The sequence below is a fragment of the Hibiscus syriacus genome, unplaced genomic scaffold (genome assembly GCF_006381635.1).
Source record: "Hibiscus syriacus cultivar Baekdansim isolate YM2019G1 unplaced genomic scaffold, ASM638163v2 tig00112727_pilon, whole genome shotgun sequence".
Classification (NCBI taxonomy): domain Eukaryota; kingdom Viridiplantae; phylum Streptophyta; class Magnoliopsida; order Malvales; family Malvaceae; genus Hibiscus; species Hibiscus syriacus.
Window position 1 is genome coordinate 11,126 of NW_024063389.1, and position 27,831 is coordinate 38,956.

Here is a 27,831-nt window from a genome sequence, read left to right on the forward strand (position 1 = left end):
ATAAAATAATATAGTCATATAAATGTATAAAACTAACTTATTTTACACATTTTCTTAGAGTATATATATAGTTGTCACGAATATATACGGGGTCGTGAACGAAAACTCAAAAAAACCCTTATAAAATGGAAGTATATTCATTATTTTGAACAATTAATTTAATGTTACATTAATGAACCGTATATGTCATTTTATTAAGAGAGAATAAATATAAAAAATTTAATGTGAATATAATACAGAGTTTGATTTTGAATAATAAATAAATTAAAATAATTATATATTATTTTATCGTTAGATTGAGATAGGAGAAGACTAAAAATTAAAGAATATTTGATAAATTGAAAAATGAGATTTGAAAAAGAAGAAGAAAAATATGATTAAATTTAGGGTAAAGCATATAAAGAGTCTCCGAACTATTAGGTCGCTTGCATTTTGGTCACCAAACTTTTGAAACTTGTAATATTCATCGAACTTCCAGTTCGTTTTCAATAAGGCCCCTGCCATTACTTCCCATTAGTTTTTCTTATGTGGCACTTAACTATCGTTAACCATATTCTTTTTTCTTCTTTCTTCTTCTTCTTCTTTCTTCTTCTCTTCTTCTTCTTCTTCTTCTTCTTCTTTACATTTCACAAATTGTATAATTTTAAAACTATGCATATCATTAACTCTATTCTTTCTTCTTCTTATTTTTCTTCTTCTTTTCACATTTCACAAATTGCATAGTTTTAAAACTATGCATTTACTGCCAAACTCTTTATTTGATACATGTTTTGCAATTCGGATTCGTTCCGCCACAAACATGTTTGTTCACTACAACCTTCAATCTGTAGAACTTTAAGTTTCATTAGCTCCTCAATTATACAAGGAAGGTATGATATTCCCTTGAGTTTCAAGCTGGTGATGTTTGACCAACTATACTCCTAAAAATCATGCTCCTACTACCCTACATGGTTAATTCGCCAAAGAATGGGAAGGTTAAAGATGGATTTGTTAACCATTGGCAGTTTTGAACACCTAGATTTACCAGAGAACTAAGGGTAATTGGTTGTTGAGACATTTTTCTGCCCTGGCGACGGTGAGTGCAAATAATACACCCCAAACGGTGTAACTAGTCTCAAAAAATTAAGTGATTATCTTCCATTAATCAGATGAAACACCAAATTGTAGAGTCGCCACCTATCTTTATATGGTGTGGTCACCAAAATGTCATATTATTTTAATAAAAAATCCTAATAATATTATTAAAATAATACAACTCGGGTCTGCTTTACCAGAAAAATGAGTTCGAGAGTCAGTTACGTATGAGAAAGAATTATCATTCCCACAACGCCCAGAATTGGTACTGATATTTGTTAATTAAATGTCTTTGCAGTAAATTACAAATTTATATTTAATCTAATTTTACAAATACTCTATATAACATTAATAATAACAGCTGATATTATAACTATATAGATTAAATTTAGAATTAACATAATATACAAAGTACTATAATAATTTATACTATAATTAATAAATAATGATTAAAATAAAAAATTTAAAATTTATTACCCTAATTCAAAATACTATTAGAATTGTATATTAATTATTTAATTTACCCTAATTATTAATATAAGATTAAAATGTACATTTATTATTATTTCAAGACTAAATGTGTAATTTTACCTTTATATATATGTAGATAGTAGTGACTAAAATATGAGTATTAAAAATATAAAAAAAAATTAAAATATGTGAAACCTAATTTTGGTGACCAAAATTGAATGTCTACAAAGCTGGAGGGATAACTCGTATAGTTTACCCATGTAGAAATTACAAATATACCCTCCCCCAAAATGACATCGCACGAGGGAGGGTATTTAAGCCCTATGACCGGCCCAAAGAGAGTAAACTCTCTCATTTTCTCTCTTTCCCTCTCTCTAAATCGAGAGATGCTCTGGCATCTCTTTAGAAACCTCACCGGAGGTTCTTCGGTCACCGGCCGACAACCTTGTGCCATCGTATTCCGCCACCGAAAATACCAGCCTACCCTAAAATATAGATCCAAACACCCTCATTTCGAATCCAAGCCCCTTTTTTTGCTAAAAACCCTCGGATCATTCAAGATCTAAAAAACCTGAAGGCTTTACCTTTGATTTCACGGCGATTCTTTGTTAGTTGGGTAAGCTTCTCACTATTTTCTCTTTATTATTGATGTCATGGATCGTTGTTTGCTCTGTTGTTGCTTCGTATCTTTATTCATCTTGCTCTCTGTCTCTCTGTGTTTGTGTATCTCTCTTGGTGTAGGGATGCTTGTTGTTGTTGTTGTTTCTCTTGCAGGATCGACTTTATATAGGCCTCGATGACCGACTGCAATGATGGTATTTTCGGCAAGTTACAGGACCTACGGTGGTGACTCACCCTAGCTTTGATGTGTTATGCAGTCAAGATGTTTCTTCTGGAGAGTTCTACCAGATTCTGGAGAGACAACAACGATGTGGTAGCGCCTGGTTGGAGCTGTGGAGACGGTGGTCGGAATAGACCCTAGGGTTACAATAATACCCTAGGGTTTCTGCTGGATAGCTTCTGGACCCTTGGATCGGCTTCTGGATCAGACAACTGGAGTTGCTGGCGGCGTTGGAATTGTGTGGAAACCCTAGCAGCATCTGGTGGGTATCTTACACGAGCCTACTAGATCTGGGCCTGGATGAGTTTGGTCTTGCATATGAATTGGACCTGTGTGCCTTGCTTTGTAATCGGGCTCCCGAGTTATCAATTGGGCCTCCAAACTTATAAATGGGCCTTCGAGCTTCATAAATAATAATATTTATAATATAATATTATTAATAATCATCACTCGGACAAAAATGACCATTTACAAGTGCCCCTCTTTACTTTATTTTTGTGTAAACAAGAATAAAGCAAAGATAAAAAGACAATTTTTCGTTGAGTGAACTCTTGCTTTACTGGGAATTCGTTCCACTACTCTTTCGTAGAGATCGAATTTTGATATGATCTTGCTCTTGCTTCACTACTCTTCTGTGAAGGCTGAGGATGACTTGCAAATGATTTGCTTCACTACTCTTCCGTGAAGGCTAAATTTACATTATTTCATTACTCTTCATGAAGGTTTCATCTGGATAACTTGGATAGAATCTGTTTCACTACTCTTCTGTGAAATTCAGACTCAAACTTGGATTACTCCACTACTCTTTCGTGAAGTTTAAAAATAATTGACTTGACAAGAATCTAATTTCACTACTCTTCCGTGAATATCAAATTCAAAGTTGAATTTGCTTCCACTACTTTTCCGTGGAATTTCAAACTCAAACTTGGATTACTTCACTACTCTTTCGTGAAGTTCTCATACTTTGCTGAAAACTCTGTTCCACTACTCTTTCGTGGAGTTCATATTTGCTTTTACTTCACTACTCTTATGTGAAGATTTCATACTTTGCTGAAAAATCCGTTCCACTACTCTTTCGTGGAGTTCAAATTTTATTTTGCTCTTATTCTTGCTTGAGATATTGAAATTGAATGAGAAACTTTGAAATTCATTTTCTCATTCTTCGAACAACTTGTCAGTTGGGCATGCCCCAATACTTCTTCTGTATGGATTGCGTTTATCTCTTCTTCAGATATTTTTCTCTCCAAACATGTTTCATATATTCGAGATTTTACCTTATACTCACAAGGTATTTTGTCTCTGCATCTTTTTGTGAAAAATGCATTTATGCAAATGAAATCAAATGTATCAATGAAATGCATGATCTTTATACAAATGATGTTTTTATGAATGCATGAAATCTTCATTTGACTCCAAAGTTTTGATCTTCTTCCATTTGATCATCCTTTTCCATTTATGAATAACCATCTGGTCAACTTATATCTGCATGTCTTCTTTTTCCTTCAAAAGAACTGTTTCATCTATGGGACTTTTGCCATACTCAAGATTATGACCTGGTTGCCCTACTTTTCTTTCATAACACCAATTGTCTCTATCTGAACTTGAGTAGAAATCCAATAAAGCTTTCGTCTTTGAAAAGAGAATCTATCATCTTTGAAAAGAGAATCTATCATCGTTGAAAAGAGAATCTATCATCCTTGCAGAATGTAGATATATGCTAAATCAACAGAGATGAATCAGAATATCAGCCATATCTGTTATGATTTGACTCTTGAAACAGATTACAAGAAGGATTTATCCTAATTCCTTTCATGTCTCCACATCTAATCTAATCTTTTAACAAGAATGATTTTATCTTAATTCCTTTCATGTCTCCACATCTAATCAGATTTTGAACAAGGTTTTCCAAATCATAACTCATCATTTAATCTTAGTTGGCTTCACTAGTTTCTTGTTATAAAAGTTCCAATGTTCTTTTATGGAAAGATTTCTTCATCATTTCTTACCTCTAACCTTGGAATTGAAGACAAACTTCATGTTAGGTGATAACTCCGTAAAAGGCCACATTTTGGGACCTTTTAACTTAAGTTATTGAATGTCTAAAGGCTCATTTAGAACCATGTAGAACATTTAGAAACATTAAGTTTCATGTGGTGGATTTCGGTTTTCTGAGGCATTTTATTTTTACAGTGGTGTTGCTTTATGGGAAATGTACTTGTATGATGATGTGCAGGTATTGAGAGAAAGGAAAAGAGGAAAAAAATGCCGTGACATAAGGAGATTACTGAGAAAAATGAATTTTCCAAGTTCAACTGGCATTTCGAAAGTGCTTAAAGTACGAGAATATATTTTTGAAGCTAGCTGTATCCAACTGTCCGAGAGCTCTACCCGAGATATCCACCTCGAAGATACGCCTGGAGGGATCGGCGCTGCAATCACCGGTTCTGCTGATGACGCCGCTTGACCCTGCAGATCCTGTCTGTCCTTGGGTGTCTGCAACGGGATTAAGCCAGTCACTCATGCCAGCTACCCAGGCTGTATCATCACCTGTATTGCCCGACTCCCAAGCAAAGTTAACCATGGTTTGGGAAAGTCAATTCTTAGTTCAAGGGTTAATTTTCCCCTATAAATAGAGGATGAAGCCACATTGTTAGAGACTTTAGTTCCACATAGATTTGAGTTTAAAAAGTTAGAGAGAGAAAGTCTCATCTTTCTCCGTCAATCCTGCTTGCCGTGGCATTTCTCCTTGAAAAGCCTGAGGGAGTGGCGTTCTGAGCATCCGAGAGGAGCCAATCCGCTGGGAGCAGTTCTTGGTGGCCGAGAGGAGCATTGGGCAGTGCACGTCGAAGGCTTTCTCTCATCCCCTTTGTTCTTTGCTTTCATATTTTGTTATTGGGTTGTAAGGAACAAATGAAACTTGTCTTGAACTTGTTTATTTCGATCCCCACCATGAACTAATCCTATTTGGTGGGAGTTCGATTGGATGTCTAAGTTTTATTTTCAATGAATGGTTGTTTTATTATGCTTTAATCTATTTTGTTTATGATACTTAATACTTTGAGGTTGTAGGAGCTACGAGAGTAGCCTTTCATTAGAAAATTCTTAAGGTTCAAGAGAATGCTTAGGTAGTTTATCTTTAGTCTTCGAGAGAAGCTAGAGAGGAATTACATAAACAACGGGTACTAGGTAGTAACTAGGCCTAATCCACCTTAGAGATAAGGATATGATTTCATTCGACTAAAAGGAGTAGAGCATAATCGATAGGTTAGATGTTAATGTTGCCGCAAAAAGGTATTTCTGAGACATATCCTATTATCTGAACTAATAGGATCACTGCTGGAGTTTACGCCAATCAGATTTGCCAAGGCATTTTTAATCTGTCGAGTCCCTTACTAGAGATAGCTTAAGGCACTTCAGTAGACTCTGTCGGGCAGGTTAATCATAGAGAAAATACCATTTGGAGAAATAAACTTAGATTTTCCTAGTGACTCCCATCACTCATTCCCATTGCTGCTTGTCGTGTGAGAAAGCTAAAGTCTTATAAATTAAATCCAGTATTTACATTTTATTTTGCCTTGACATTTTCATCTGCTTGCATGTTTCACAATTCAATTTGCCACGATATATCCATTTTCTACCATACTGCCATTATCCCATTTTCACATCAATCATTTCATTTTGCCACAACATTATCATTTGTACATACCATCACTAAGTTTACTTAGGTGACAAAGTAAAGTGTCTTGACAAACCTATTTGATTTCCCCAATTCCCTGTGGAGATGATACTCTACTTATCAATTTATTACTTGTTAGATTGTGTATACTTGCACACATATCCGCACCCACATTTAGTACTCACAAAGAGCGGACATTAGGTCAACCACATGATTTCAATATTGGTTCAGTACCATAATCACTGGTTAGTAAAACATTTAACAACGCATTCATCATTTCCTGTGGTTTTTGCCTAGATCTCTCCACCAAGGAATTCTTTGTATGATGTTCAAAACTTTTTGTATGATGTCTACTTCAGTAAGAATACAAATGGGATTCTTTAACTTGTTAGTATCATATCAAGGAATATTTACAACACATTCATCCTTTTCTGTGGCTTCTGTGGGGATGATGTAATCGCAGGATGGATGAACAGTGATATATGATCAACACAACTGTTATTGTTTTACCATTTTCATTCTTCATACCTTTATGCTTTAGTGGAAATATTTTCTCTATAATGATAAGGGTCCAGCATGCCCTAGCATTTGTTTCTTATTGGCGTGAGCCTTCAAAAATACTCCAACATTGATGTGATTGTTCAGAATACCCAGTTGGATCATTTTTGTCTAAAATAGGCTTTCAGCATGACCCATGATTATTTTTGACTGGAATGGGTCTTTAGCATACAACATTTTTATGTAAATGTGAGCTTTCAAGATGTCCCAACATTGTAAGTTGTAAGGCTTACTCTTAATGTCAATTTAATTGAATATTTTTATTCCCTTGTGATCCAACTTTGATATTGTCTCATCGTGGGTACCTATGTGGCTCTCTTAGTGCCAAATTTATTTATATTGAATGCTCTTATTCCAACAACTTGAGAAATTCTCTTCATGTTGTCACAACTTAAAAAGTGACCAAGAAATATCTGAGATATATGCCTTTTCTAAATAAGGTGATCCTCTTCTTCTTGACTGTTTTCTCCAAAGGGAATGGTATAAGTCCAATTAATTCAAACTTTTGATTTCTCAAGCCATTTGCTTTCAAGAATATGACAAAACTTCATCATTCTGGCCTTGCTTATTCTTCTTCTCAATAGGGGTAGAATAGGCATCAACTTACTTCAAGATCTTTTCTGATTTGAAACTATCATGTTTAAAAATGTTCTTCCTCCTTTCTTATCAAGGAATGAAAGAATTTTGGAAAATATTGTACCTTAATGGTTCACAATAGAATCAAATCATAAGTATGACTTCAAAGAATATCAAAAAAATCAGTAACTTTTATTACTTCAGAGTTATAATTCTTTGACAAGTATCAAGATTGAGAGGTTAGTTTCAGGTTGGCTTCCTTATTTTCTATGGTTACATCTTAGTGAAGATGTGACTCTTCTCTCGCTCTTTTGTGAACATTATCACATGCCTCACTTTCTTAACTTGGTATCTTTAACCGGATGCGTACAAAATGACACAATCTAGCATCATAATTACTAGATCTTCTAGAATTCCTCTATTTCAATTCTCTGAAATCTTTTATTTTATTCAAAGCAGTGTGAAAACATCGGTCTAATAACAAGATTTCTATGTGCACATGTGTGAAATAGACTACAACAGGTATTATTCCACTATTTTTACAACAACTTCTTCTTTTTCCATTTTGGCTTGCTGAATTCAGCTTTATCGACATTAACCATCATTTGGCTAATTACATTTACGACTCTTTACTTTTTTCTTTTAAAAGAACCTGTTATAGTCTATGTTTTTGGTGAAATTCATAAAATCTCGTTACCAAATTTCAATTTACAACAACTAACTTAGACCAGTTTTATCAAAGTTTCATCGTTGAATCTTATCAATAGAAAATAATCTAGTTAGCTTTGCAAGGTTATAAAAGATGCCCCACGTTGTATGCTTCTAAATATCAATACCAAGCCTTTTGTCTAATTCCTTACATTGGAGAAAGTTCTCTCATTTTTGTGGAAAGGGTTATATTTGGGATGTATTTCTTCTGAGGAAAGGACAGGGTCTTTTTTTCTTGTGCTCAATCTTGATACTTTTGTTAAAGATGTATAAATCTTATTGTAAAGAGTTTTTAATCTAATTAATATTCGAAGAACTTCAAGATTGCAAAATTGATTCAATGCTCATAACCTTAAAAGCAATATATTTTTATTATAAAAGGCGGAGAAAGGAACATAAACATATTCAAACAAGATGCTACAAAATGAAAGGTACAATAGTGATAGATAATAACTTCCACTGTCTCATTTTCCTTGGATGTTGGGTGTATAATCAGACTAGGAGCTTTGTCTATATTTTCCCATCATTTATTGATCATTTCTTGGGTAGCTTCTTTGGATGAGCAAATCTCATCTTTTTATTGAGCTATCTCTTGGTCAAATCCTATCATATTTCCTGACTAGTAATTGGGCTTAATTTGAATCTCAGAACCAATCTCTTTAGCGACAATAGTTATATCCTGGTTCTGGATGTTTCTTGTAGCTATACTTGGAGTAACATTCTCTTTTCTTTTAAATTACCCTTTATTTCTCTTGATTTCAAAAGATCTAACATAGATGTCTCCTTACTTCTCTTTAATCCTATTGGCTAGTCTCGAATTACCTTTCCTTTTTCTTTGCTCATTTTTGCATCTTCTTTCTGCTTGAGAGATTTATTGAGAATTAAATCTGCCATACATACTTCAGATTTTTTGGCTTGGCCTTGTCCTCCAATTGGTTTGACACTATCTTCATTTCTGTAGTTGAGTTCCAAATGTTTAATCAAAATGGATTGGTTGTTGGCATTTACTTCTATAATTCCATGAGTCAGAAGATTTTGAACTTGTCGTTTGAAGTTGCCACAATTTTCAATGGAGTGTCCTCGGATTCAAGCATGATACTCACAAAAATCCCTTTTATTATACCATCTAGGGTAAGGTGGTACCAAAGGTTTAGCCATACATGGAGCAATAAGCTGGGCTTGGTGTAATTTGGCATATAACTTGCTCCATGAGATTGAGGGATTGGTATGATCGTTTCTTTGCTATTACTTTCTTGAAAATGTTTGCTTCGAATTTCTGACTTTTGACTATCATCTTGAAAGACATGATGACTTGAAAATTTCTCTTTCTCAATAAGCTTTGAATTCCTGAGGATCTTAGGTTTCCCATTTTCAAAACATAGCAACCCTTTTGCCATAAGGTCTTGAACTTTTAATTTCAGTATTATGCAATTTTCTATAGAATGACCAAATCTCCAGAATGATAATTGCATGGATTCTGGATATTTTTCCAATTTGGATGCAAATAAGTAATATGAGGAATGGGTGTCACAAGGCTATTTTCAAAGAGAAAGGGTAACAACTCTGAATACAAAATTGGAATTGGAAAGAGATGTGCCATCCTTTTTTTTTTTTTCCCTTTTTATCCATTTTCAATGGGACTTGTTCCATGTTTCTCTTCTTTGAACAGAATTCAATGTCCATGCTATCTTTCATATTTCTTGATTAATGAAAATGAGTTGGATTTCAATATTCCATAATAGGTTCTTGGTCATTTGTCATCATATTATTGAAATCTAGACTTTTTCCAAAGGCTTTCATATTTTCATGCTCAATAGGGTCTTCTGACATTTTTCCCCATATAGCAAAGTAACCATCATACCCATTATCTTAGACATCTGTTCCCTGGAATCAGTTTGGAACCTTCTTGTTTCTTCAAGAATTTCTCGTTAGATTTCTACAAGTTGTTCTTGGATTCCCTCAATCCTTCCTACTAGAGCTAATATTCCATTCATTGCTTTCAATCTTTTTAAGACCTGCCCCTGATTTTCAAAACTCCTGATTCCAAAATCTTTCACTGATTATTCCCATGCTTTCATGACTGATACATACTATCATGTTATGCAGAACATGATTGTGAATGCAAAAGTGTATATGTAAATGTATGTATGAAAAGGTGTAATTCGAGAGTGACTATCTTAAAACAACTTTTATTGAACACAAAAGGGCTTTTCAATATATCCAGATGATCATTACATATAAGGGATAACTTTCCCTCCTAGTTTCTCTATTTCCTTAAAAAGCCGAGTTAATTTCCATTTATGTTCTAGAATCAGATCATCATCCTGCTTCAGTTCCATTGTAAAACCAACTAAGTCCACCAGCTTGTGGGCTACCTTACTTGCTTGAGCAGCATCTTTCTTCAAGTCATCATCTTCTCCTCGAACCTTGCCTTCTATTTCCTGAAGTTGTAGACAATATTGTTCATTTTCTTGATCATAAAACCTTTATGTTAAAGAAGTTATTGTACCCGATTTCCATAATCATCCACCATTTCTAGTAATGTGTGGTTCTGAGCTCTAATGGATTTTAGTTCAGCATTAATCTCACATTGATTAATCAGATATGAAGTTTCCATGTTGATTATATTCTTATTTAATATTTGGTTTTCAGCTTGACACTTCTCCAAATTGGTGATTGTTGCATTGTATATTTCTTTAGCAATTTGAAAATCATAGGAAAATTTCTTTGCTTGATCCTCGTGTATCTTTTTCCAGTAGCCAATATCAGTCTTCAATTTAATGATTTTTATCATCCATTCTTCAGGAGTATTTCTGAGTCCAACATCTTTGAAGGTTTGACTGACTTTTTGGAAAGCATCAAGCATGGCTTCAACCTCTGTTCTCAATTTCTTGTTTTCGTCTTTCCAAAAATGTGCTTGAGCTTCATAAAAATTCTCTTCCTTGTGACTACTCCTATTGATGCTCTTACCATAAAATGTTTTTGGTACTAGTCTAACAGGATTTCTGCATGTGTAGTCCTCCATTATTTTGAAAGCTTCTTCTAGGTATCCTGCTTTGGATGCTCTACAATTTACTTGATCATGAAACCCTTTGTCCATAATGAAAGCCTTTAGTTTTGATAATCACTCTTGAATCAACAATCTCGAATATGTCATGTTTATGCAAATGCAAATAGAATAATTAAATGGTGCATTTCTAGAATATATACAAAAATTGGTTAGTAAAAAAAATTATATCCTACCCTCATGTTTTCTAGTTCCATGCTTTATTTCGAAAAATAACCTAACTGCATGATTTCTAATTCGCATGTAGAAAATAAATAAAAATAAAAGATTCAACATGTTTTCCTTGTGTACTTAATTTGACAATACTCAATCAGGTTAGGCTCCACCTAGACTCCAGTTCTATGTTTGCTATATGTTGAGTTTTGGCTCTAAAGTAAGAAGGGTCAATGAATTGCCTTTGTTGGTGTCCCCTTGGACTGCCAAGCCCTCAATCCTGGTCTATTACAGACTTTGGATTAAGTTTGTTGAGTTAATCGATCGACAGAATTGGCCAAGAGGGGGGTGAATTGGAAATTAAAAATTTCGTGGAAGCTTTTGCAGAAAATTGAAAGTAATTGCAAAGCGATTTAAAGTGGTTTGACTTTCTCAAACAAAGTCTACGTCCACTACCTTAGTTATCCACACTAAGGATTTTCCAACAAATTCACTAATTTGTTCTTTCTTTTGAGGCCAAAGAGATAAACTTACAACTCCCTCAAGAATATATCCCAAATCTTGAGAACACTCTTTCTCAAAGAGAAAATTACAAATTCGCAAACTTAATGAAAAACCTCACAAGGTAAATGTGTTTTCACAATTCTAGAACAAAGAAAAGAACACTAAAAAATGAATACAATTGAGTACAAGTAGTTTCTTGAAAATAAAATGAATACTGAATGAAAAATAGGATTGAATTACTCAAACAATGAGTTTGATGCTTTCTCTTTGATTCTCTCTTGATTCTAGTTGCTTGTAGTTTCTTGTTGTTGATCATTGACTTCTAAGCTTGTTTAAAAACTCCTTCAATTGATTCTGAACGTTTGGGATGATTAGTGGAGTCAATAGAGTCATTTAAGTGTGAAAACAATTAATAAAATTAGTTGGGAGCGTCAGTGAATCGATGCATACCCAAGGTGCATCAGTGCATCAAGTGTAAAATTCAAATATTTGACCGTTGGACCCTTAGTGTATCGGTGTACTAAGAGTGCATCGATGCATAAAATGCACTCGATGTTTCAAAATAGCCTGAGTGTATCGATGCATGGCTGGTGCATCGATGCATCAAATGCATTCGATGTTTTCATAAAACCCTAAGTGCATCGATGGATGGTATGTGCATCGATGCATGAAATGCATTCGATGTTCAATTTATTCCATGGTGCATCGATGCATGGATTGGTGCATCGGTGCATCACTTTGAAAAATTGAGTTTAGGCTTGATTTTGGTTCAAAATACTTTGTGAAAATTGTTTCAAAAATATATTAAGTATAAAACACAATTTTACACATTTAGTAAGGTTTGAAATTGATCTTGAAAGACTTGGAGTAATAAATTGATATTCGATTAATTAAGTCGAATATACTTATAAAAAAATCTTTTGTAAAATCCTAAAATTCATTTAATTTAATTTGTTATATCGAAACATCAAATTGTTTTCAACAATCTCCCCCTTTTTGATATAACAAAACATTTGTGTAATATTAAGATTTTGAAAATAAATTTTGAAATCAAGTTTGAAATTACTCCCCTTACTCTAACACTTCTCCCCTTTAGCAATTTTACACTTCTCCCCCTTTTTGTTAAATCAAAAAGACTCTAATATGTTTGAAACAAGGTTTTGAAAAACATAGCCAATTGATTATTAGTAAATAAGATTAAGCTGCTAAGATCACAATCAAAAGAGAGATTAGCCATTAGTTCCATAATCATTATTCATAATCAAATGTTAAATGACATAATTGGTCATATATGTCTAATGATACAAAAATAAGAATAAATTCAACCAAACCAAATATATATATATATTAAGTTCAAACTTACAAACATCCAAATTATACCTCCAAACAAATTCAAACAATCCAAAGAAAACAATAATCCCAAAGCATTTAAAATGTTTTAACAAGAAAAGTTCAAAGATGATCCAAAACAAGGTCTACTCGTCCATAGAAGGATCGGAGGAGGAGGAGGAAATCGTGCTTGCATCTCAAGAGTAAGAGCATCCATACGTGCAAGCATATCTCTTTGAAACTCCATCTGTCAAGCTTCCAAAGTATCTAAGCGACGATTTACCGCTTCGTGAGTAGAAGTCAAGTGGGATTCGATGGAAGCATACCGTAGATCAAATGTCTCCAAAAATGAACGAAAATATGGAGGCACTTAATCCTCTTGTGGAGCTGGTTCCGGTGAAGGCTCATTATCTGGTACGTGATCATCGATATCTTGCATAAGTTGTTGAAGTTCGGAATCATCGTCAACAACCGGAGGAGAAGGAGGAGCACGAGAGGAGCTAGGAGCAGCTCATGAAGAACTCGCTCCAGGAGTGTGCTTACCAGGTCGAAAGACCCAAAGACCGATTTCCTCGTCTTGTTTCCAATCTCTTTCTTCAATGAGGTGAGATTTATTTTATTTTGGAGAAGGATGGGATTGTCGAGAGAGACGTTTAGACCAAGTTTGATAAAAAGGTTACTAAGAAGACATCCATAAACTAATGTTTCAACATGTTTTGAAGGAACAATGTTTATGATATCCACTAGTTGACTAAATATAATGTGGGGTAGATTTATTTTGTTCTTATTCTTGATACAGTGCATCCACCATAAATCCCTAGTACGAAGAGTGGGTACCCACCTCCGGATGGTCTAAACCACCAAGAGATCATCAAATGAAGAAAATGATCGTGATGAGATCGTAGAGTACTAACACTAGATTTTGGAACATAGGGATATTCCACAGTTTAATTCTCATTATATAACCCATCATCATCTAGCCCAAAATGAAAATCTATAGTCTCAGGGTCAATATTAATATATTGGCCTAAAAGATATGATCTAATTGCTATAGTCCCACATTGAGTTTGGTTTTGAATGCATACCACATTGGAGTAGAAAATGCGGACTAACTGATGATAGACAATAGGTTTGAGGTGAAACATTTTATCAAACTTCCAAGTTTTAAGAATCGGAAGGTATTCGAAGTCAATATCTATCATGGCTTGAAGAGAAGGAGTACGCTCTTCCTAGATTCTATAGGATTGGAAAGAATTGTACCTAGAGTACAAGTCATCTCTACGACGTTCAAACATATTAAAACAGGATCCTATAAGACTATCAGGTGGAGGAGGAACGAGATTAGGAGGTCGAGTTGAACGACTCGATGAAGTCCTAAGACGTTTAGGATTGGACATGGTTAAGGTATCGGAATAAGCAATGAAACCTGCAATTTGAAACACATGTATGCACAATAATCAATCCTAAAACTCAATTGAGTCCTCAATAGTTCAAGGTTCTCTAAACCGAATCCTAATGGGCAAGGTTTTGAAAACTATTTGAAAATAATTTTAAAAAAATCATAATATGTATAGTTTTCATGAAAACAACATTATTAAATCAAAAAATTCAAATTTAAAAATTAAATTTAGATTTTCAATATTTTTTATTTTCGAAAATTCAAAATTTCATTGAAAATTTCAATGCCCGATATAATGTTCATCCTAGAACTAATTAAGACTAGTTCTAAGATCAAAATATGATAAACTATAAGTTTTAGAAAAATACCTTGAAAATTTCGGATTGATGAGAATGAGATGTTGTGTTGCATGATTTAATGATAGTAGCAGGATATAGAGATGAAAAGCTTGAGGATTCCGACAAATTTTCGTTGATTTTGAGTAAATGGAAATTTAGGGGGAGAGAGGGGTGAACGGAACAAGGGAGTATTTTGAAGAGTTTTGAGAGAATGAAGAAAATCATGGTTTTTATCAAAAAACCCGACGGATGCATCGATGCATGGCCTTGTGCATCGATGCACATTCAAGGCGTGCATCGGTGCACCTTCATGGTGTATCGATGCACATTCAAAGGGATGCATCGATGCACTGTTAAGTGTATCGATACACTAAGCACAAAAATGTCAAAAATCCATTTTAAACACTCAAAATGCTAAATTAATTAACTCTAGTGGTATTGGCAACTCATATATTGAAAATTAATCATGTTCAATCAATCAAATTAATCCATAAACTAAATTTGAACATAAAATTAATTTTCACAAAAGAACATAAATTCCCTCTAACTAATAGCAAAGAATGTGATAAAAAATTATTATATAAGCATTTTTCATTTATTCTTAAAAGTGCTAAAATTATTTTAAACACTAAGTGAAGATATGTCAGTTAAACCTAATTCTCTCTTAAGTGTCCAAAATATTTCTTTGTCTAAAGGTTTAGTAAAGATATTCGTTAATTGGTGCAAAGTATCAACAAATTCTAGAACTACATCTTCCTTAGCGACATGGTCTCTAATGAAGTGATGTCTTATTTCAATGTGCTTAGTTCTAGAGTATTGGATGAGATTTTTAGTGAGACAAATAGCACTAGTATTATCACACTTGATAGGAATGGTACCTACTTCAATTCCATAATCAAAAAGTTGTGTTTCACCCATAAAACTTGTGCACAACAACTACCGGCTGAAATATATTCTGTTTAAGTGGTAGATAATGCTACACAATTTTATTTCTTTGAAAACCAAGAAATCAGCATATTTTCAAGGAATTGGCAAGTACAAAAGGTGCTTTTCCTATCTAATTTGCAACCTCCATAATCTGCATCAGAGATGGCATGCAAGCTAAATGTAGAGTCTCTAGGATACCAAAGTCCTAAACTAGGAGTGTCCTTAAGGTATCTAAAGATTCTTAACAGCTAGTAAATTTGATTCCTTAGGACATGATTGAAATCTAGCACATAAGCAAACACTAAACATAATGTTTGGTCTACTTGCAGTTAGATAAAGCAAATAACCAATCATTGACCTATATAATTTAACATTCATACATTTACCTCCTTCATCTATGTCAAGCTTTGTTGATGAGCTCATTGGAGTGTCATGAGGTTTCCCATTTTCCAGTCCAAACTTCTTGAGCATATCTTTGACGTACTTAGCTTGATTGATGAAGATACCATCTTTTCTTTGCTTGATTTGGAGTCCCAAGAAAAATGAGAGCTCCCCCATCATGCTCATCTCGAATTCACTTTGCATTAGCTTAGAAATTTCTTGACAAAGAACCTCATTAGTAGAACCAAATATTATATCATCAACATAAATTTGAACTACTAATAAATATTTACCTTTATTCTTTAAAAACAATGTATTGTCAACCTTCCCTTTGGAAAAACCTTTTCAATTAAAAAGTTTGACAATATTTCATACCGAGCTCTAGGTGCTTGTTTTAAGCCATAAAGCACTTTTATCAATTTAAGAACATGATTTGGAAATTTTAAATCTTCAAAACCAGGAGGTTGTTCCACATACACTTCTTCATTTATAAAACCATTTAAAATGCACTTTTAACATCCATTTGATATAATTTAAATTCATGAAAACATGCAAATGCTAATAACATTCTAATTGCTTCTATCCTAGCTACGGGAGTGTATGTTTCATCATAGTCTATGCCCTCTTCTTGAGTATACCCTTAAGCAACAAGTCTAGCCTTGTTTCTCACTATGTTACCACTCTCATCAAACTTATTTCTAAATACCCAACAATAGATTTATTACTAGGCCTTTCAACTAATGTCCATACTTTACTTCTCTCAAATTGATTTAACTCTTCTTGCATAGCCAGAATCCAATGTTCATCATTTAATGCTTCTTTAAAATTTTTAGGCTCTATGCATGAGATAAATGCAACATAATTACAAATATTTCTAAGAGAAGATCGAGTTGTTACCCCATTGGATGGATCATCTATAATTTCACCATCATTGACATAGTTGTACTCTCTTGGGTAAGATACTTTCCTTTTTTTAATGGTTGGATTCTCGAGAGGATCATGAGTTTCCTCATCTTTCGTTTCTTCCCAACGTCATGTCTAATGTCATTTGCATTTATAACACCTACATCACCATTCACACAAGAATCCTTCCTTTGAAGGGGATTATCATCGAAAACAACATGTATAGATTCTTATACAACTAAAGTTCTTTTATTAAATACTCGATAAGCTTTAGAGTTTAAAGAATAACCCAGAAAAATTCCTTTATCACTTTTAGCATCAAATTTGTCAAGATTTTCTTTACCGTTGTTTAAAACAAAACATTTACATCCAAAAGGATAAAAATAGCTAATTTTAGGCTTTTTATTTTTAAAAAGTTCATATGGAGTTTTCTTCAAAATAGGCCTAATCATCACTCGATTAATAACATAACAAGCGGTATTTATGGCTTCCGCCCAAAAATATTTTGGCAAATTGTTTTCACAAAGCATGGTTCTAGTAATTTCTTCTAAAGTTTGATTTTTCCTCTCAAAAACTCCATTTTGTTGAGGGGTTCTAGGTGCTGAAAAATTATGGCTAATACCATTTGAATTACAAAAATCAGTAAATCCAAGATTTTGAAATTTAGTTCCATGATCACTCCTAACACTAGTTATAGAGTAACCTTTTTCGTTTTGGATTACTTTTGAAAACGTGATGAATTTTTCTAATGCTTCATCTTTAGTACTTAAGAATAGAACCCAAGTATATCTAGAATAATCATCTACTAATACAAATGCATATTGTTTCCACCCAAGCTAGTAGTTCTCGATGGCCCAAAAAGATCTAAATGGATCAATTGTAATGTTCTACTAGTGGATACATCATTAATGGATTTAAAAGATATTCGCTTTTGTTTTCCTTTAGCACAACATCATAGATTTTATCATTATCAAATTTCAACCCTCGAACCAAATCTCCTTGAATTAAACGTTGCAAAACACTCATACTAGAATGCCCTAGTCCCTATGCCATAACCAACTATCATGCTCATCCTTAGCAAATAGGTACAAATTAGTCATATCTATAGAATCTAAATGCACCAGGTAAATGTTTCCTATTCTATGACCAATAAGCATAATCCGATTAGATGCAATGTCAATAACTTTACAACCATTAGTTTCAAACATGACATTGAATCCCTTATCACATAATTGACTAATACTCAGAAGATTATGCTTTAATCCATTCACATATAAAACATTCTTAATTTGTATGAAAGAGCCTATTGTACATATACCTTCAATGTGACCTTTTGAATTATCACCAAAAGTCACTTCTCCTCCATTTTAGCCTTAAGCTCTATGAACCGACTTTTATCCCCAATCATGTGTCTTGAGCATCCACTATCAAGGTACCATGAGTTTGAATTTGTTTCCGTGCCTTGTAGCAATGCTCCTTTTCTTACAAACATAGATTGATTTCTAATTTTTGGTACCCAAATTCTTTTGGGTCCATATTCATTAGTTTCCAAAATCCTAGTCTCCTTAGGTATCCATTTGTGTAGGATATTCTTATCTTTAGTAGTAACGAGTCCTTTAGGAACCCATATACTTCTAAGGATTAGAGGTTCTTCGGGGACTTCTATGATTGTAGTTTTTAAAACTTTTTCTAACAAAGTTGGATTTTGAATTTTCTCTATTTTTAAAACGTTTTGTTCCAACTTTATCAAACGAAGCTTTAAGATCATCAATTTTCTTTTGATGATCATCATTGACCTTTGAAAGTAAATTTTGCAAATCTGAATTTTTCTTTTCAAACTCTTCTAGTTTGATTTGCAAATCTTTATTTTACTTTCAAGATCGTTGTTGGTTTTGGATATGAGTTTATTTTCAATTTTCAATTTTGAAATATCATTTTTATATTTTAAAAACAATTTCTCATAATCCGAAGCTAACCCATTATATTCCTCTAATAACTCATCATAAGATAAATCATCTAAATCAAATGAGTTAGAGGTTACCTTAGAATCTTCCCCGAATGCCATCAAGCACAAGTTTACTACTTCTTGTTCCTCTTCATCGGAACCTTCTTCATCGCTCCATGTAGACACATGAGCCTTGTGCTTTTTCTTTGATTGACCCTTTCTCTTCAATTGTGGGCAATCATATTTGACATGCCCCGCTTTTTTGCATTCATAGCAAATGATCAAGTCCTTCTCTTTTGGTTCATTTTTTAAGCCTTCATTTCGTTTAAATTTTCTTCCTCGGTTAGGCCTCATAATTTTTCTGAACCGTTTGGCAAACAATGATATTTCCTCATCATCTTCATCTGCGTTACTCTTATCTTTTGTTGATTTGAGAGCAACTCCCACGATCTTTTTCTTCTCCGTCTTCTTCTTTGGCTCATCTATTTTCTCAAGAACTTCTTCTTCTTTAAGCATCATTTCATGCGTGAGGAGAGAGCCAATAAGTTCATCGATGGTCAAGGATTTCAAGTTCTTAGCCTCGATGATCGCCGTCTTCTTTGATTGCCAAGCTTTTAGAAGAGAGTAAACTAACTTCCTCACAAGCTTGTCATTTGGAATGATTTCTCCATATGATTTGAGACTATTGATAATCGTGGAGAATCTATCTGTTATAGCTTTGACATCTTCATCCAGTTTCATCCTGAAATTTTTATAGCTATGAGTTAGAAGACTAATTTTAGATTCTTTTACCTAGTTTGTGCCTTCAAGAGTGACTTGTAGTTTGTCCCATATCTCCTTCGCGGTTGTGAAAGATGAAACTCTCTCGTATTCATCTGGTCCAAGAGCAAAAAAGATAATATGGATAGCTTTGGAATTGAGCTGGAACATTCTTGTCTCTCCTTCACTCCACAACCTCAGGTGAGTGGAGGGTTTGATGTATCCATCGTCTATGATATTCCATGCTCCCATGTCACTTGCTTGAATGAAATATACCACCTTATTCTTCCAATAAGCATAATTAGCTACATTAAAGAAATGAGGCTTGTTAACGGGAATGAATCGAGACCGAAGTTGGAGTTTGAAATGCCGACCATTTATGACTTTGAAAATCGATGTAACTCTTCCCGAATCGACTCAAGAGGTGATTAAACCTTCAAATGAGTGATGCTCTGTTACCAATTGTTGAATTAATTGATCGACAGAATTGGCCAAGAGGGGGTGAATTGGCAATTAAAAATTTGGTGGAAGCTTTTGCATAAAATTGAAAGTAATTGTAAAACGATTTAGAGTGGTTCGACTTTCTCAAACAAAGTCTACATCCACTACCTTAGCTATCCATACTAAGGATTTTCCAACAAATTCACTAATTTTTTCTTTCTTTTGAGGCCAAAGAGATAACCTTACAACTCCCTCAAGAATATACCATAATTCTTGAGGACACTCTTTCTCAAAGAGAAATTACAAATTCGCAATCTTAATGAAAAACCTCACAAGGCAAATGCTCTATAAATGTGTTTGCTTATGTGCTAGATTTCAATCATGTCCTAAGGAATCAAATTTACTAGCTGTTAAGAGAATCTTTAGATACCTTAAGGACACTCCTAGTTTAGGACTTTGGTATCCTAGAGACTCTACATTTAGCTTGCATGCCATCTCTGATGCAGATTATGGAGGTTGCAAATTAGATAGGAAAAGCACCTTTGGTACTTGCCAATTCCTTGGAAATTGCTGATTTCTTGGTTTTCAAAGAAATAAAATTGTGTAGCATTATCTACCACTGAAACAGAATATATTTCAGCCGGTAGTTGTTGTGCACAAGTTTTATGGGTGAAACAACAACTTTTTGATTATGGAATTGAAGTAGGTACCATTCCTATCAAGTGTGATAATACTAGTGCTATTTGTCTCACTAAAAATCTCATCCAACACTCTAGAACTAAGCACATTGAAATAAGACATCACTTCATTAGAGACCATGTCGCTAAGGAAGATGTAGTTCTAGAATTTGTTGATACTTTGCACCAATTAACGAATATCTTTACTAAACCTTTAGACAAAGAAATATTTTGGACACTTAAGAGAGAATTAGGTTTAACTGACATATCTTCACTTTGTGTTTAAAATAATTTTAGCACTTTTAAGAATAAATGAAAAATGCTTATAATAATAATTTTTTATCACATTCTTTGCTATTAGTTAGAGGGAATTTATGTTCTTTTGTGAAAATTAATTTTATGTTCAAATTTAGTTTATGGATTAATTTGATTGATGAACATGATTAATTTTCAATATATGAGTTGCCAATACCACTAGAGTTAATTAATTTAGCATTTTGAGTGTTTAAAATGGATTTTTGACATTTTTGTGCTTAGTGTATCGATACACTTAACAGTGCATCGATGCATCCCTTTGAATGTGCATCGATACACCATGAAGGTGCACCGATGCACGCCTTGAATGTGCATCGATGCACAAGGCCATGCATCGATGCATCCGTCGGGTTTTTTGATAAAACCATGATTTTCTTCATTCTCTCAAAAACTCTTCAAAATACTCCCTTGCGCCGTTCACCCCTCTCTCCCCTAAATTTCCATTTACTCAAAATCAACGAAAATTTGTCGGAATCCTCAAGCTTTTCATCTCTATATCCTGCTACTATCATTAAATCATGCAACACAACATCTCATTCTCATCAATCCGAAATTTTCAAGGTATTTTTCTAAAAACTTATAGTTTATCATATTTGATCTTAGAACTAGTCTTAATTAGTTCTAGGATGAACATTATATCGGGCATTGATTGTTTGATGATTACAAACTAGAGTTTATAACTAATTTCATCAAAAACTCACAAATTTTCAATGAAATTTTGAATTTTTGAAAATAAAAAATATTGAAAATCTATTTCACACATGTGCACATAGAAATCTTGTTATTAGACCGATGTTTTCACACTGCTTTGAATAAAATAAAAGATTTCAAAGAATTGAAATAGAGGAATTCTAGAAGATCTAGTAATTATGATGCTAGATTGTGTCATTTTGTACGCATCCGGTTAAAGATACCAAGTTAAGAAAGTGAGGCATGTGATAATGTTCACAAAAGAGCGAGAGAAGAGTCACATCTTCACTAAGATGTAACCATAGAAAATAAGGAAGCCAACCTGAAACTAACCTCTCAATCTTGATACTTGTCAAAGAACTATAACTCTGAAGTAATAAAAGTTACTGATTTTTTTGATATTCTTTGAAGTCATACTTATGATTTGATTCTATTGTGAACCATTAAGGTACAATATTTTCCAAATTCTTTCATTCCTTGATAAGAAAGGAGGAAGAACATTTTTAAACATGATAGTTTCAAATCAGAAAAGATCTTGAAGTAAGTTGATGCCTATTCTACCCCTATTGAGAAGAAGAATAAGCAAGGCCAGAATGATGAAGTTTTGTCATATTCTTGAAAGCAAATGGCTTGAGAAATCAAAAGTTTGAATTAATTGGACTTATATCATTCCCTTTGGAGAAAACAGTCAAGAAGAAGAGGATCACCTTATTTAGAAAAGGCATATATCTCAGATATTTCTTGGTCACTTTTAAGTTGTGACAACATGAAGAGAATTTCTCAAGTTGTTGGAATAAGAGCATTCAATATAAATAAATTGGCACTAAGAGAGCCACATAGGTACCCACGATGAGACAATATCAAAGTTGGATCACAAAGGAATAAAAATATTCAAATTAAATGGACATTAAGAGTAAGCCTTACAACTTACAATGTTGGGACATCTTGAAAGCTCACATTTACATAAAAATGTTGTATGCTAAAGACCCATTCCAGTCAAAAATAATCATGGGTCATCCCGAAAGCCTATTTTAGACAAAAATGATCCAACTGGGTATTCTGAACAATCACATCAATGTTGGAGTATTTTTGAAGGCTCACGCCAATAAGAAACAAATGCTAGGGCATGCTGGACCCTTATCATTATAGAGAAAATATTTCCACTAAAGCATAAAGGTATGAAGAATGAAAATGGTAAAACAATAACAGTTGTGTTGATCATATATCACTGTTCATCCATCATGCGATTACATCATCCCCACAGAAGCCACAGAAAAGGATGAATGTGTTGTAAATATTCCTTGATATGATACTAACAAGTTAAAGAATCCCATTTGTATTCTTACTGAAGTAGACATCATACAAAAAGTTTTGAACATCATACAAAGAATTCCTTGGTGGAGAGATCTAGGCAAAAACCACAGGAAATGATGAATGCGTTGTTAAATGTTTTACTAACCAGTGATTATGGTACTGAACCAATATTGAAATCATGTGGTTGACCTAATGTCCACTCTTTGAGAGTACTAAATGTGGGTGCGGATATGTGTGCAAGTATACATAATCTAACAAGTAATAAATTGATAAGTAGAGTATCATCTCCACAGGGAATTGGGAAATCAAATAGGTTTGTCAAGGAACTTTACTTTGTCACCTAAGTAAACTTAGTGATGGTATGTACAAATGATAATGTTGTGGCAAAATGAAATGATTGATGTGGAAATGGGATAATGGCAGTATGGTAGAAAATGGATATATCGTGGCAAATTGAATTGTGAAACATGCAAGCAGATGAAAATGTCAAGGCAAAATAAAATGTAAATACTGGATTTAATTTATAAGACTTTAGCTTTCTCACACGACAAGCAGCAATGGGAATGAGTGATGGGAGTCACTAGGAAAATCTAAGTTTATTTCTCCAAATGGTATTTTCTCTATGATTAACCTGCCCGACAGAGTCTACTGAAGTGCCTTAAGCTATCTCTAGTAAGGGACTCGACAGATTAAAAATGCCTTGGCAAATCTGATTGGCGTAAACTCCAGCAGTGATCCTATTAGTTCAGATAATAGGATATGTCTCAGCAATACCTTGTTGCGGAAACATTAACATCTAACCTATCGATTATGCTCTACTCCTTTTAGTCGAATGAAATCCTATCCTTATCTCTAAGGTGGATTAGGCCTAGTTACTACCTAGTACCCGTTGTTTATGTAATTCCTCTCTAGCTTCTCTCGAAGACTAAAGATAAACTACTTAAGCATTCTCTTGAACCTTAAGAATTTTCTAATGAAAGGCTACTCTCGTAGCTCCTACAACCTCAAAGTATTAAGTATCATAAACAAAATAGATTAAAGCATAATAAAACAACCATTCATTGAAAATAAAACTTAGACATCCAATCGAACTCCCACCAAATAGGATTAGTTCATGGTGGGGATCAAAATAAACAAGTTCAAGACAAGTTTCATTTGTTCCATACAACCCAATAACAAAATATGAAAGCAAAGAACAAAGGGGATGAGAGAAAGCCTTCGACGTGCACTGCCCAATGCTCCTCTCGGCCACCAAGAACTGCTCCCAGCGGATTGGCTCCTCTCGGATGCTCAGAACGCCACTCCCTCAGGCTTTTCAAGGAGAAATACCACGGCAAGCAGGATTGACGGAGAAAGATGAGACTTTCTCTCTCTAACTTTTTAAACTCAAATCTATGTGGAACTAAAGTCTCTAACAATGTGGCTTCATCCTCTATTTATAGGGGAAAATTAACCCTTGAACTAAGAATTGACTTTCCCAAACCATGGTTAACTTTGCTTGGGAGTCGGGCAATACAGGTGATGATACAACCTGGATAGCTGGCATGAGTGACTGGCTTAATCCCGTTGCAGACACCCAAGGACAGACAGGATCTGCAGGGTCAAGCTCCAAATTCTACTTGAGCATCCAAATCTGGATCAATACCGGCAAAAACATCTCTGAACAGGGTTCTAGCACCATGCCAAATGTGTCCGAAGAAGAAAAGAAAAGCAAACGAAGCATGCCCAAAAGTAAACCAACCCCTCAGACTGCTACGAAAAACACCATCAGATTTCAAAGTAGCACGATCTAATTCAAAAATTTCACCCAATTGAGCACGTCTAGCATATTTTTTCACAGTAGCAGGATCACTATAACTCACTCCATTGAGTTCGCCGCCATAGAACTCAACAGTTACACCTACCTGTTCGACACTATACTTGATTCTGCCCTTCTAAAAGGGACATCTGCTCTAACAATTCCATCTCCTTCTACCAAAACAACCGGAAATATTTCAAAAAAAGTAGGCATACGGCGTACAAAAAGTTCACGCCCTTCTTTATCTCTAAAGATAGGGTGTCCTAACCACCCAACAGCTATTCCATCCCCGTTGTCCATTGAACCCGCTCTGAATAATCCTCCTTTTGCCGGATTATTGCCAATGCAATCATAAAAAGCTAATTTTTCAGGAATTTTAGACCAAGCTTCTGATAAACTTGATTTTCGGCTAACCCAACACTAACCTTCGATATATTTCTTGCTGGAAGTATCCTTGATCCATTGATAACGAGTAGGACCAAATAATTCGATGGGAGTAGTTGCTGAACAATACCACATAGTTCCGGCAACAACAAAAGCTGCAAAAAAACAGCAGCTATACTACTGGAAAGGACGGTTTCAATATTTCCCATACGTAATCCTTTATATAAACGTTGGGGCGGACGGACACTAAGATGGAATAAGCCGCTAATATGCCCAATGTCCCCGCTGTAATATGATGAGAGGCTATTCCTCCCGGAACAAAAGGATCAAAACCTTCCACGCCCCACGCCGGATTTACAGGTTGTACCTTGCCAGTTAGTCCATAAGGGTCGGACACCCATATTCCAGGACCATACAATCCTGTTACATGAAATGCGCCAAAGCCAAAGCAAGCCACTTCTGAGAGAAATAAATGAATTCAAAAAATCTTGGGCAAATCCAAAGAAGGTTTTCCTGTGCGCTCATCACAAAAAATTTCTAGATCCCAATATACCCAATGCCAGATAGCTGCCAAGAAGCACAAGCCAGAAAACACAATATGTGCTCCGGCCACACCTTCGTAACTCCAAATACCCGGATTTGTTATAGTCCCCCCTGTAATACTCCAACCGCCCCATGAATTGGTTATTCCTAACGAGTCATGAAGGGTATAACGAACATACCTTGTCTCCACATTGGATCAAGAACGGGATCGGAGGGGTCAAAAATGGCTAATTCATATAGAGCCATTGAACCGGCCCAACCAGCAACCAGAGCGTATGCATTATATGAACAGAAAGCAAGCGACCGGGATCATTCAATACGACAGTATGAACACGATACCAAGGCAAACCCATGGAAATACCCTTATATCAACGAAAAATAGACACTATGTAACTTTATTGCATTGGGATACCTCCCCTTTTCGGTGATTCTTTCGGAGAAAGGATTAATATTTGTTCTATTCCATTAGTAATAAGGGAAGAATTCGGCTCAGAAGAAAAAAGAGAAGCAGATCTATCTATACCCGATAAGTATCAATACGCAATGGGGTTGATCCTATTTTTATGAATGAACGCATCCCTAATTTGTTCATCATTCAAAGGACCTATTGGTAAGAATTCTCTTTCATTCATTCTGTCTTTCTTTATCTTTATTTTATGGCCTTATTCTATCTATGTATAAAATATGATAAATTCTATCTATGTATAAAATATGATAAAGGCCAATATTATTAAGACCACTATTACGCTTCCACATCAAAGTGAAATATAGTATTTAATTCTTTTTCTTTTCTTTAATGCCTATTGGTGTTCCAAGAGTTCCTTTTCGAAATCCGGGGGAGGAAGATGCAGTTTGGGTTGACGTATAGTGCGACTTGTCAAATATATTGGGTCATATGGGATTCCCCGTTCTCTCGCCCGATCGAGATATCCTCTGTTTCGCCAAAAAAATATTGATTGAATTATCAAAAATTTGTAGCCTGAAGTCTAATGAAGTGCAATAGAGATCCATTTCATTTTTTTGGGGGGTATCTAGATTAATATTTTCAATTAGAATGATTTATGGTTGGCTTGGTTGGACCGATAAAATGAAGCATCCAGGCTCCGTTTAGAAAAAACCCAATTGGTAATATATTTATGATTACCACCTATATCATAATCATAAATCTTTTTTATTTTAAAATGAAATTTTTTTAATAGAAATTAAGAATAGAAATAAGAGCAATTTCAAACTGTTAATCAATCGAATAATATGAGAAATACGTTGAATATTTGGCGGAAAACGTGAAAAAAAGGAATTTAATTAAAATAAATAAAATAAAAAAGTAAATGAAATCATAGCAAAAAGACGTGGTATTAGGTCATTTGTCCTATATGCGCAAATCAAAATCGGGCAGATTTTTCCTCGGAGTAGAGCATAAACCTAAAAAAATTGAATAAAAAATTGATGAAACCCATTCAGGAACAAGAAAATGACATCGTGATTTGGATTGAATCCCAATGAAAAAAAAAATAGATCAATGAAAAGTTTGTGCGATAAGTTTAGCGAATTTTTTCTATATTATAGGAAAACGGGCCAAAACTCATCTTTCTTTAATTTTATTTTGAATTTCATTTGATTTAAAAATGTAAGAAAAAACCTCTTCATTAGAAATTAGAAGTTAGAAAAGGCCCACTAGAAAAAATGAAGGATGGCTTGGAATCTACACATTAATTTTTTTCGCAATTTTGTTGAACTGTATGCATCAAAAGGTGCCTGTACGGCTACTAAGGGATACAATTTTATCCTAATCAACCGACTTTATCGAGAAAGATTACTTTTTTAGGCTAAGGGGTTGATAGCGAGATCTCGAATCAACTTATTGGTCTTATGGTATACCTCAGTATAGAGAATGATACCAAAGATCTGTATTGTTTATAAACTCTCCTGGCGGATGGGTAATACCCGGAGTAGCCATTTATGATACTATGCAATTTGTGCAACCAGATGTGCATACAATATGCATGGGATTGGCCGCTTCAATGGGATCTTTTCTCCTGGCCGGAGGAGAAATTACCAAA

At 34.3% G+C, this 27,831-nt stretch overlaps 1 long non-coding RNA gene across 1 annotated transcript; it reads left to right on the plus strand.

The window, feature by feature from the left end:
* The first annotated feature begins 1,720 nt into the window (after positions 1-1,720).
* LOC120182668 lies at positions 1,721-27,831 on the plus strand. The gene is made up of 3 exons (XR_005521853.1): positions 1,721-1,733; positions 9,574-9,581; positions 27,066-27,831. It is a non-coding gene; the product is annotated as an uncharacterized LOC120182668 (long non-coding RNA).